Below are 11,757 nucleotides of genomic sequence, written 5' to 3'. Positions count from 1 at the left end.
TACTAACGCAATTGCAGAGCCAGACGTAGGGCTTTCGTAGACCTTAAGGCTGCCCTTGATAGGGCAAATGGCGAGGTAAGCCTAGAAGAACTGGAAAATCAAGGAGTGAATGGTTTATTGCTGAAGTGGAAACAGACTTTTAACTGGAAGGTAAGCCAAAGTGTGGTTCCAGGGTCACGAATCTAAGGCTATGTTACTGGAGTTGGGTACACCACAAGGTGGAGTATTGAGCCCTACTTTGTTGAAGTAGAAACAGACTTTAACTGGAAGGTAAGCCAAAGTGTGGTTCCAGGGTCACGAATCTAAGGCTATGTTACTGGAGTTGGGTACACCACAAGGTGGAGTATTGAGCCCTACTTTGTTGAAGTGGAAACAGACTTTTAACTGGAAGGTAAGCCAAAGTGTGGTTCCAGGGTCAGGAATCTAAGGATATGTTACTGGAGTTGGGTACACCACAAGGTGGAGTATTGAGCCCTACTTTGTTTAATGTGTTGATGTTTTTGGTACTGATGGACAAAATTACAAGCCACACATTTCCAAGAGGCTCTGATATTGTAATTTATGCTGATAATATTCTTATACAATGGGATTCTTATGCTACTTTGTCGTCAACAATGGCGGAGTTGCAAAACTTGTGTCTGCATATAGGTTTGGTTATAAATGAAAATAAGAGCAAAGTGTAGACAAAGATGGTTCTTTTTTTTTTATCTAATGGGAAGGTATTTTTTTTAATCTAATGGGAAGGTATTAGAGATAGTCGACAGTTATAAAGGTTTTCGTCAAATAAGGAGAAGTACGAGACATGGGAGAGCTACATGGGAGACTGGTAATTCTGAAAGGATCTTAGCAGGGGCAGTAACAGCACGAGGCATTATTAGTATGTCTCTGGAAATACCCATACTACCTATGGCAACGCTCTTTCTAAAGTTGACATATCTATAATGAGGTCAAGGTTAGGATACAAGTATTCATGGGAAAATGTTGGTGACGGTCATAATTCTTGTAAATTATGTACGGGCAAAACTCTCATACATTGTCAATATGTATTATATTGTATCGCATTTTCAGAAATCGGGGACAGAAGCGTTGATACAAAATTTGTGAAGAAGTTTCCCAATTTCTGTTGGAACAATTTGTGAACTATTTTGTTAAAATATTTTGGGAGGGCGTACCAGCATGCTGATACACCCCATTTGGTGTATATATAATATACGTCAATAAACCTTCTGAATTTGAATTTGAATTAGTGTCAATTAATATCATACAAAAGTTCATTTTGAAGAAGAAATTGTTTCCTAAAGTTTTGGTGAACATTCGTAGGTTTGATTTATGTTTAGAGGCGTTCCAATATGATTTTTTTGTAATAGAGTTTTTTACCATGTTTCCAGACTGCCCGAGTTCGCCAGGATTACATAACTTCTATTGGTAATAGAGAGTATGTGCCAGAATCGTTGGGAGCTGAATGGGTTTCTACAGAGAGAGAGAGAGAGAGAGAGAGAGAGAGAGAGAGAGAGAGAGAGAGAGAGAGAATCCAGGCAGAAGCCAGACAGACTAAGCTTAATCTCACGATCCCAGTCATCTCATGCAGAAAGGAGAGCAAAGTTTCAATTCAGCGGAATTTATTTTAGCGTTCGTTGGGAGCTGAATGAGATCCTACATAGAGAGAGAGAGAGAGAGAGAGAGAGAGAGAGAGAGAGAGAGAGAGAGAGAGAGAGAGAGAGAGAGAGAGAGAGAGAGCCAGACAATCCAGACAGAAGCCAGACAGGCTAAGCCTAATCTCACGACACTATACATTTCACGCAGAAAGAGAGAACAGTCTCAATTCAACGGAATTTATTTTAGCGTTCACTGCAGGATAGGAGCCGTTCTAAGGAAAAGAAAAAAAACCTGGCAGACCACACACAAGATTAGGCTAACAATCAGCGTGAAATGAAACATCGTGCAAATTGCTGCGAATGAATTTAATATATTTCCATAGCGTTTTAACCGAAAGTTATAAAACCACAGATCACTGCAGTCTTGGGAATCAATGGCAGGTTAAAGTCTTTTTTACATGACACCCTTACCCCAGAGAAGGAACGCCTAATGCATGGTAGTCACTGACCTATTTTGAACTATAAAATAAAAATCGGTATTGACATAGGTTATAATTTTTTAACAAAAAACAACATGCTGTCTTTACATACTATACAGTAGATATAAACCTACAAATAACTGAATATAACGAGAATTACACTGATACAAGAGAAAACAGGTAAACAAGGGTATTAGCACTTAATGACGTTCTAAATTTTGCGAGAACAAAATCAATGAACTATGTATATTATTTTAGCGAGTTCTGTTTTCTGTACAAGGCAATGCTGTAAGCAGTGTACTCGACTACCGTGGAAAAGGACTTGTTCTCTATTCCCTATACCCCTGTTGGTTATCAGAATGGGTAAACTCCGAAGGATTTTCAATCCTAGTACCGTAGGTATGTAACTCAAATTCCTCACTAGGGAGACAGCAGTCTGGCGATATAAAAACTTATGTATTATGTATTGAATATATGTATATTATATAATATGTATTGAACATAGGAAAAGATCGTAAGTAACATCAAAGAACTAAAAGCTTTTGGTAACCTAAACAAATTCTGAATTTATATAAGCTCTGACACTTCGGTATCAAAGAAAAATTGCTTAAAGACAAGGGTAGACAGGTTTCTAAGGCTATAACAACTTCAGTATTTAGAGACAACTGCAACTGGGTACTGACGAAGGGCAACTGGAAGAACAGAAGAGTGAATGCAACAAAACATGACTTAAGGAGACACAAACTTTAGGGAAAAGTAAACGAATGCACAATAGAAAATCAATGCGTGCAGAAGGCTGGTAAGAACATTGAAGATATGGAAACCGTGAATGAAAATGGAAGGCCTCGAAGGGACTACCGTTTAAAACAGGCTGTAAATTGCTTATTTGCTGCAGGAAACCTTGTGACTGGAGCTGCTGGGAACAGTGTTTGCCCGTCGGGCAGTGCCCGCTAGTGTGGACAGGGCTTAAACCGTTCCACTATACTGACCGACCGAGTATGGAGCCAGAACGATGCGATTGTCTGGTAACACTGCTTCAGAGGAGAGAGAAAATATAAACAGCTGGAAGTGTCCGACGGGCATGCCCGCTTGTGTGGCCAGGCCATTAGACAAGGCACCTGGCAGTCCATAAACAGTTTAATATCTCCAGAGGGTAATTCGAGAAACCAAAAGGTTCACATGGCCATTGAGAGAATACACTGAAGAAAATATGTTACTACAGAAGAGATAATGGAAGTGAACACCAGCTTACTGATACACTTATAGTTAACAGTATCTAGTTTGACAGTATCTAGGTTGCTTAAGAAAATGCAAGTTTGAACTCGAGTGGAACACCGAGATGCATTCGACTTAAATATGCATTTCTATAACCCATTATCTGAAGAGCAAATAATCACTTAGGACTTAACTTCAAGAACGTACGACTAATAGGAAAATAATGGTTTGTGGGTTAACTGGACGTTAACTTTTAGATATATACAGAGAAAAATAAGTCATGATAAAGCTGGGAGGAATTAGAGGATTACATGTTACGAGAAAGCACAAAGGAAGTAGGAGACAAGCTGTTTGATGCGATCAACGCAATCTTAGATCTATGAAGAAAGTATCATTTATCTTTAGTTTCGACATTCGACCTACATGGAAATTAGTTGCTTCAGTATCTACAGTATATGAATTTTTCCAATAATTACAAATTTTTTCGATGAATGTTTTCAACGTTTCATTGAAAAACCACTTTCCTTCTTAATTGCTTTACACCATGAACACAGAGCCAACCTATTTGTATTTTTAATTTTTATTTATAGTGAAGTCAATCATGTTGAAGTGAAAATATCAAAACTGTCTACTTCCATTAACTACACAATGACTAACAGTAATTAAGCAGTAAAGTCAGTTTAACCTCGAGTACTTTTAAATTAGAAGCTACTATGAAGTAGCTATATTTTGTCTCTACCTTTAGGTTTCATTTAACCTATAATCTTTGAATAACTAAAAAGTGATTACAAACTAAGACACCCATCTAGTTTGAGAAATGTCATCTTCATTCTATACAGAGAAATGTCTTAAAAAAAGGTTCATTCGTCACCACTAATAATATCTAACGTGACACTGGTACAACAGCATTAATGCTATTAATATCCACCTCACATATCAAAATGAAAGATCCACTATATGCTGTTAATATCCACCTCAAATATCAAATAAATAGTCACTAAATCAGAGCTATTAATATCCACCTCACACCAAATTCATAAAAGAGCTACTAATCAATGGTATTCAACTCTACCACTAAATTAAACCATTGTGTTAACTCCACTGCTAATATTGACAACTAGCACATTTAACACAGTTCCCAGTAACTGCTTAAGGCTGAATTCTGTTTACTTATGACAAACTCAAAGTAACCACTAAATTAAACCACTGAATTAACTTCCCACTTCCAGTAATATTGGGAACTAGTACATACAGCCAGTAACATTGGGAACTAGTACATACAGCCAACAATAGTACTTAAAATTTATTAACTAATTAACCTTAAGACTGAATTCTGATTACTTATGAGAAACAAGTACTGAAGGCAAGGACGTTCACATTTACATATGCATCATTTAAAACAGTTTATTGAAAACCAAATAGCCATTACACATGTGGACCATCAAATCAACGGTATTTAGAGCAATTAATGCCAGGCTACATTCTCACCTCTGCTCATTTAACTGGAGAGAAAGCAACAAAGCAATAATAGTGCTTAACAAGCTCAAGTATTCTGCTTGCACTGCATTTAGAGCAATCAATAATGCCAGGCTCCATCCTCATCTCTGCTCACTTAATTGAAGTGAAAGCAACAAGCACTACGTGCTTGACTAGCTCAAATATTCTTTCATTGCCTTGCCTTGATATAACAGTTTCAACAAGCGCATCCTGTAAAGAAAGGAAAATGCGACAAAACATTGTTCAACGAAACTGAATACCACAGTCAAGCTTTAACTTAATGAACTAAAGCTTCGAGTTAAGATCAGAATGCAATTATAAAAAACTGAATACTACACAGTCAAGCTTTAACTTGATGAACTAAAGCTTCGAATTAAGATCAGAATGTAATTATAACAATTTAAACTTAAGGTCTCTGATTAGAACAAGAAAATAGCCAAACAAGTGTTAGCAAACAAGTGGGCAGAAAGAAGACTGCGAGTAAATGGTTACCGGATACATTGTATTATGTTTCTTTTAGTAGCTCTGACACCATTTAAATTAATACAGGTTTCCATACTTAATGCAATTCAGATGCTCTTTGTATTATGGGCATAAATTCTGTCCAGTACAGATATAAAGTAAAAACAAATAAAGCTGAGAAATTTAATTAAACTTACATAAAAAATGAACTAATCAGTAAATGAACAGATAATTATTTACGTTACAATGTTTCAGAACCGAGGTTAATCTAATCAGTAAAATAAAATTAGCTTTAAATTCTAGTTTTTAAAGCAATGCGATACAACAAAGGATTTCTTTAAGATATAAAATCTTACATTAGGGAAACGAAATGAAGTAAAGTTATAAAAAATTGAAAATTCTTACCACGGAAATTCAATAGCAGCTGTTTAATTCTTATGTACTTAAACCAAGTGAACTTAAACTTTAATGATGATTTAAAAACAAAACTTTGTAGTTACAGTCAAAATCAGAATTGTAACAACTTCAAATTGAAGTTGAAAAACTTCAAAACTAGTAGTTATACATATTAGTCAAAATCTGAAATTTAACTAAAACAATACTAGTTACACATTGATCAAAACCTGGAATTTAACTAAAAAATTTCAAAAAAACTGGTAGGTTTAAGATATTTATCTAATTATCAGAATTTGTTAAATATAAACACTAATTCAACTTTAGAATATAGTTAAAAATCATTAATTTAAAATACAAAAACTACTAACTTTACTTTTAAAAAGTAAGTAAAGAGTTAACAATTTCACTTAAAACCTGAAAGAAAACCCCCCCCCCAACCACCTGCCCACAGGTCATAAGACCTTTGGAACAGGGCGTGGGAGGGGCCTCCACCCCTACTGGGGCACCGCCCCGTAGGGGTGGAGGTAAAAAAAAAAATATAAATTATTGGTTCATGCTTAGTTAGTACACCTCACCTCAGTTTCAATAAACCAATCTTGAGTATTCCGTTTTTCCACTTAAGTAGACAAGTTAACCGAATTAAGGATCTTTATTTAGCGTCCAGTTTCTCTCAAGAGAAGCTTGTAAGTCGAACTGGCTTCGACTTCAAAAGCTTTACTTCACTAGCATCTGGAATTAGTTTCCAATTATTAAGACAAAATATGATTAAGCATTTTACATCACTACAGAATTTACCATATTTTTAAAAGGTATCGCTTGTACACAAATCTCATAGTTAAGTTACATTATTACAATTTGCTAAGATTTAAAAGGTAGTAATTACAAGTCACGTACAAAGATTTTCATAGAACTGAATACTAACCTCCGTGAAAATTCAGAAGTCCCCTGTTGTAAGCCACACTAATAAAAGCTGCTCCGGAAAATCATTTGTGGGATTACCCTGGCCCTGAAAGATTTGCTATGTAGTACAGATATAAATAAACCCTTAACCTATTAAAATTTTTTTTTTTTAAATCGACCAAGACAACAATGCTCAAACTACATGACAACTGAACTTCTCTAGGATGGGTATTAAATATCAATTAAGTTTCAAAGACAAAACGTTGTGACAAAGATTGAGGGAAATTGGTTGGGTTCGGGTGATGCAGAGAGAAACAGTAAATATAAAAAGGACCTCAATGAAAAACGTATTGCAGATGTTAAATTAATAATAACCAATTTTTAAAACACTAACTATTGAACTTCAAATGTAAAATCAAAACAATGGAAAATTTATCAGCAACTTCAAACATTGGCTAATACTAGGCTATCATTCATAAAGTGAAACAAATAAAACAAATTTCAAACTTAACACCAGTTGAGAGAGATTCCAGGGACATGATATAAACAAATTTCCCTAGAAATCGGTGTTTACCAAAACAAAACGAATATACAACACACAAACTTATAACCTACCTTATCCTTGACATTGTCCGTGAAACGAATAATCAAACTGCACTATGAAAACTCAAGCGCTTCGTTGATTTTAAAGTGAAAACTAAAGCTCTCTCGTTTGTTTTCTCTGAAGTTAGCTCCTGGTGACGTCACCGTCAAGGCCATCTTTCCCACCCAAGGATCATTTACAAGAGAGACAAATACGGCCTCTGTTTTTGTTTGCAGCGATACGCAATAAAGTTTACAGATTCTTTAGCCCCAAGTATGTGATTAATGATTCCAGTGCTTCCCGGCTCTTTGCTAAAATCGAAATAATAAAAAAAATGACCTAATTACCCCATGGGCGTATATTCATATATTTATTTATTTATATTTTGTCAATTAAATTAGAGTTTTTCTAAAACTTTATAAATTTGAAGGCTCTAAAACCACCATTTGAAGGGCAGCTTGACCCAGGTAACTTGAAACCAACTGTAGCTATATTTGAGCTGATTCCATTTATTTGGCCCCCCAAAAAACAATACTAGCCTATATACTCCATTAGGCTGCATCTAACCAAGAGAGTCAAAACTCTTTAATGACAAGAATGAACAGTGCTTCAAAGCATCACTTTTCACTACTATTTAATAAAAACAATGATGATTAAATATGCAGGAAAGAGCTTAAGTAAAACGTCCTTTGGTAACATATATTCCTTGAAATGTAAGACTAAGTAAGGTATTTAATTTTGTCACAACGTGACAAATCACTTAATACATCGAAGAATTTGTATTCTTTTATCCTACAAAGAGTTGATAAAAGTGTTTTGTTATGCTACCCAGAAGCCAGTTTTATCAAAGAACGAAGAAGTCGTACAAAGCAAAATCAAACGGGCAGCTGTAAAGCGCCTTAAAAAGAAAAACAGGGATGTAGTGGATTCGTTCTCGTATATCGTCCATGCCTAAAGAACGGTGACTCCATGGTCCTTGGTAGTGACGTCACAGCGAAGGGTTTCTCCGTAAGCAGGTTCCCTGAACTCACTCAGTTTTGTTTTTGGTTACGTCTGAGTACCGTGGTGTGATCGTGTTCTTAAAACAACGATGTTTGGGTAGATCGTGGACTGTTCATTGATATCTGAGGTTAATGATTTAATATTGGTAACGTTGTGTTATTGGTTAAATGACGGGTGGGCTGACATTTTTCACAACCGTGGCTCCTTTGTTGCTGACTAGAGCCGTGGTCCTCTCTCATGTTATTTGGTCTTAAGAAGCAGACAAAAAAAAGGATTCCATTTGCATCGAGCTATAGACTTGAAACTCCTAGTCCGTGTAAATTGAAGTGCAAAACTGTTCTGTTGCTGGTAAGTAGCTTCTTTAGTTTTAGTGCGTGCTTTAAAACTTTCAGGTTGTTTTAATTTTTTGGTAATTATTTACTGGGGTTTAAGCGGTTAGGAAAGTATTAAGTTTAATTCTCCCGGTGAAATTTAAGTTTTAAGTTTTAATTTAAGTGAGTATAGTTTACAGATGTTCCTGGGTAACTGTGGATAAGTGTTTATATTGTCTTTAATTTTTGTAAAGCGACAGATCATTTAACATTATTACTTGTAAGATTTAATTTATAGTTCATAACTAGATTATGGAACTAGTCTTGGCCATATATTTGTGCTGCAAATTAAATTTTTCATGAACTCTAGATCTCGTGCTCATAAATGTTTTAACTTTAATGTTCTTAGAAACTAGACCATGAATATATTTCTGTACTAATTAAATATTTTCCATGATCCCAAGATGCCAGGTGGTTCATAACTTAGTTTTTAACGTTAATGTACTCTAATACTGAAGTTATTAAATGTTGAAATCTGAAATCTTTACCTTAATATGACTGGTTCAGGCTAATTAAATTTTTTCCATAATCCCAAGATGCCAGGTGGTTCATAGCTTAGTTTTTAACGTTAATGTATTCTAATACTGTTTTTAACGTTAATGTACTCTAATGCTGAAGTTATTACTTGTTAAAATCTGAAATCCTTACCTTAATATAACTGGTTCAGAACCAGTGATTTAATTATACTGAAGTATAAACTTACAGTATTGCTATAATGTAAACTTTATATTTCAGATTTTCGTGCAACTGCAGCCATTTTATGAAGACTATTGAGAGATAACTGAAGGCCTATATTCTCAAGCCAGGATTAACTTTAATCAAGGTGAACGGGAGTTTCTCCCTTCCCTGCTTTGGCTTTATAAAAACCAGGTGAGTAAAACTTTCCAATGTCTCCACTCCATGCCCTGTTCCATAGGTCTGAAGACCTATGGGTAGGTAATGAGGTATAATTCATTTTCACTTTCAGGTAGTGAATCAGAATAGGTAACTTAGAAGTTAACGTTTGTCGTAACTAAATTTTCTTAAGGTTTAGTAAAAATTAGTGAGTTGTAGATTTTTTCCTACATTTTTCCTTCATTAAAGGACTTTATAAATAACTTTTGTATTTTAGTATACAAGAACCTTAACGTAAGGTTTAAGGATCTCTTGAGGTTGAAGTTAGTATTAACTAATTTGTACTTAAAAGGACACTAACTTTCAATGTTTTTGGATTAAATTCTGGTATTTCATTCTTTAAACATTAGGATTTGTTTCTCTGCAATTTAGGTTGAACTTTCATTTGATACTTTGATAATGATAATGTTACATGTGAAGTTAAAATGTTGCTTTAACGTAATTTTAAAACCGTGAAAATGTAGCTCCCATCTGTTAGTTCAAATGAGCATAAATTAGTTTTTCCCTGTTTAAGGCTTAAGACTAAAGTGATATTCATACAACGAACAGGCTTTTGTTTTCACACGAGTACAACGTGTATAGTAACTTGAATAATCACTAAACCTATATTCCAGTAATGTTAAGATCAGTGAGTTAAAGAAACTTTATCCTATGCCGTTACTTAACGAATCTATCAAATTGAGCTTTCGTAGTTTTTCTCGGCAGCTGAGGTCTTTACCTTTCATGCAGTTGTACCTTGTTCACCTTGTCACTTTAGGGTACCTTTGGTCCCATGGTTTGGTAATTTTTTTTGTGGGGAGGGGAGGGGGACTGCTCTGGCCAGAGATTTTGAAACTTCTGTTGGAGAAAACTGTCTATTGTAAAGGACTTGAGTCCATCAGTTAACAAAACCTTATTTTTAGTCTTTGTAAGGTGGGAGTCTTTGTAAGGTGGGAGTCTTTGTAAGGTGGGAGTCTTTGTAAGGTGGGAGTCTTTGTAAGGTGGGAGTCTTTGTAAGGTGGGAGTCTTTGTAAGGTGGGAGTCTTTGTAAGGTGGGAGTCTTTGTAAGGTGGGAGTCTTTGTAAGGTGGGAGTCTCTTAAAAATTGTTACAGCACACATTTCTACCTCCTTTTTTGCTTTACAGGACGTTGATTGGAACAGGCTTAAGAAATTGCAGGGAGAATACTTCTGTTATTCCAGAACTATTTTGGTTGGTTTTACTCAATTTAAGTGACGAGAATGGAGCCTGGCATTAATGATCTACTACACTTTATGGCTCAAGTTGTCCTACGTTGATGGTCCAGAAGTTCAATTTGTATTGTCACTTCAATAAATAGTATTAAATGATTCAAATATACATATGAACGTTCCAACCTTCAATAACAGAAATTGTCCTAGGTTGATGGTCCAGAAATTCAACTTGTATTGTCACTTCAATAAATAGTATTAAATGTGCAAATATACATATGAACGTTCCAACCTTCAGTAATACAGGCTGGTTGAAGTTTCTTGCCATGGAACCTGAATGAAATATCAGTACTAAACCTTTCCAGATAGGATGTATAAATTTCCAGGGTTTTAAAATAAAAAATCAAACTGTTGTGAGTTATAACATGAATTATAACATGAAGTCTGTTAACTTATGATTAGGATGTTTAACAAGCAAGCTTGTTTATTTAATGAGATTCTTTTGTTAGTCTCATCAGCTACTGTTATTGAAACTGTCTTGAGTTCAGTAATTTTAAGGTAGTCAATGAAGTGGGTTTGTCAATACAACTTTTTTTACTCCTTTGGTTAAAATTGTCACTGATGTTCCACTGAGTGAACAGTTGCACTACCATGGGTTATCGATGCTAAAATCTTTAATTTTGGCTAAACATCAGCAAATGGTGTTTTGAATTTTTGGGAGAACCTCAGAATTTGATGGAATAAAAAAAGATGAATTAGTGACGAAAGGTAACTAAATAGTAAGCAGTGAAGAGCAGATGACAGAACAAGGGGCACTTCCGAAGTTTTGTCCTAAACTTCAAATGACTTGAAATGTCTTGGGCCCTGTCCACACTAGCGGGCATGCCCGTCGGGCACTTCCAGCTGTTTATATTTATTCTGGCTCTTGAAGCAGTGTTACCAGACAATCGCATCGTTCTGGCTCCATACTCGGTTGGTCAGTATAGTGGAACGGTTACGGGAACAGTGTTTGCCCGTCGGGCAGTGCCCGCTAGTGTGGACAGGGCCTTACAATGGGTACTTAAACATTCAGATATCCCTGGAATTGTCGAACGTTTGCTGACAATATCTAAACTCTTCCCTTAAGACTGATAAAAGCTAGTTTTGATTTAACCATAGTCGTTGATTTAACCATAGTCGTTGATTTAACCATGAC

At 35.5% G+C, this 11,757-nt stretch overlaps 2 long non-coding RNA genes across 2 annotated transcripts; one reads left to right on the top strand and one right to left on the bottom strand.

Annotated features, from left to right (window-relative positions):
- Positions 1–4,677: 4,677 nt before the first annotated feature.
- Positions 4,678–7,276, bottom strand: LOC136854764 (uncharacterized). Its single transcript, XR_010857788.1, has 4 exons — positions 7,160–7,276; positions 6,567–6,650; positions 6,220–6,373; positions 4,678–4,996 (listed from the first exon to the last, which is right to left on the bottom strand). It is a non-coding gene; the product is annotated as an uncharacterized lncRNA (long non-coding RNA).
- Positions 7,277–8,159: 883 nt separating this feature from the next.
- Positions 8,160–11,145, top strand: LOC136854763 (uncharacterized). Its single transcript, XR_010857787.1, has 3 exons — positions 8,160–8,477; positions 9,236–9,370; positions 10,519–11,145. It is a non-coding gene; the product is annotated as an uncharacterized lncRNA (long non-coding RNA).
- The last annotated feature ends 612 nt before the right edge of the window (positions 11,146–11,757 follow it).

Source organism: Macrobrachium rosenbergii, chromosome 30, assembly GCF_040412425.1.
Source record: "Macrobrachium rosenbergii isolate ZJJX-2024 chromosome 30, ASM4041242v1, whole genome shotgun sequence".
Lineage (NCBI taxonomy): Eukaryota > Metazoa > Arthropoda > Malacostraca > Decapoda > Palaemonidae > Macrobrachium > Macrobrachium rosenbergii.
The sequence above is the reverse complement of the archived record's forward strand: the minus strand, read 5'-3'. Positions and strand labels throughout refer to the sequence as shown.